This window comes from Bison bison, unplaced genomic scaffold (assembly GCF_000754665.1).
Source record: "Bison bison bison isolate TAMUID 2011002044 unplaced genomic scaffold, Bison_UMD1.0 scf7180017864140, whole genome shotgun sequence".
In the NCBI taxonomy this organism is placed as follows: Eukaryota; Metazoa; Chordata; class Mammalia; order Artiodactyla; family Bovidae; genus Bison; species Bison bison.
This window is the reverse complement of record NW_011494712.1, coordinates 547,146-548,308: the sequence shown is the minus strand read 5'-3', so window position 1 is coordinate 548,308 and position 1,163 is coordinate 547,146. Positions and strand designations below refer to the sequence as shown.

General features: G+C 47.0%; 1 pseudogene; it reads left to right on the top strand.

Moving 5' to 3' along the window:
• The first annotated feature begins 1 nt into the window (after position 1).
• On the top strand, positions 2-849 carry LOC104988654 (annotated as a pseudogene).
• The last annotated feature ends 314 nt before the right edge of the window (positions 850-1,163 follow it).

Here is a 1,163-nt window from a genome sequence, read left to right as displayed (position 1 = left end):
CCCGGTGCGCCGCAGCTCCGGCCGGCCCGCCAGGGGCGCCATTGGCAGCGGGGTCGGAAAGGTGCTCGAGGCCAACCCCTTCTAGGACCGCTACTGCAAAAAGATCCAGCAGTTGTGCAGGTCTGACTCAGCTGCTTTTGAGTCCTGAAGAGAGAAGCGCAGTGAGTTTAGCAAGCAGCCAGTGGGGCACTCCAAGCAAGGGGACTTTATCACATGTGTGGCACAGAAGACACTGGGGAAACGGCCTGTGAGCCGAGGATTCACTAAGGACTAGACTCTCAGTTCAATCTTCAACATTGAGATGGTGAAAGACAAAACTGCCGAAGAAATAAAACAGATTTGGCAGCAGTATTTTGCAGCAAAAGAGAACAATCTACGCAGTTATTCCTAAATAAAAGTTTGATTTGATTTGGAACCAGGCTTAGTCCTGTCCAACATTTCTGTGTGGCCTACCAAGAAGGGAAGGTTATGAGTTTTTTGTCCGGCAATCGACAGGTACTGAACTCCACTTCACTGCACTTATAAATATTCAGATCCCAGGGGAAGCTGCGGCCAGTCAGCTGATTCTATATCATTACCCTGAACTTAAGGAAGAAAATAGTATAGTGCTAATGACAGCAGAAATGGATTCCACATTTCTGAATGATGCTGAGGCACAGTGCCTGGCCAACAAAGTTCAGCTCTTCTATGCAGGGGGCTCTTCTATGCCACTGATCCAGAAGAGAACTACAGGTTAGTGGATATCTTTAACTTCAGACCCAATGAGTTCAAATGTCTGTCACCGCACAGTTGGAGCAAAGCGGACTTGGAGCCGAAGTGAAATGTTCTCAGAACGAGGATAAGACTTAGGGCTGTCTAGTTGGCTTGTAGAATTTTCTGCTCAGCCCTGGATGGTCCTGAGCCTACCCACTCCTTGAACTCTCCGAGGCTCCGTATCTATAATAAGTCATCTCTAAGGAGTTGCCCTCTGTGCTTATTGCAAGAAGTAACATGGAGGTGAGCCCTGTTACGTGGTATTCAGGAACAAAGATACCTAAACATTCTGATAACTGTCTCCCAGCATACTTAAAACGTCCTATTCAAGTGTTTGAGATCACATCCAGAGACAATCAAGGATCCACAAGATTGTTGACTTGATCTTACGCACTGTAGGAGTATATTTG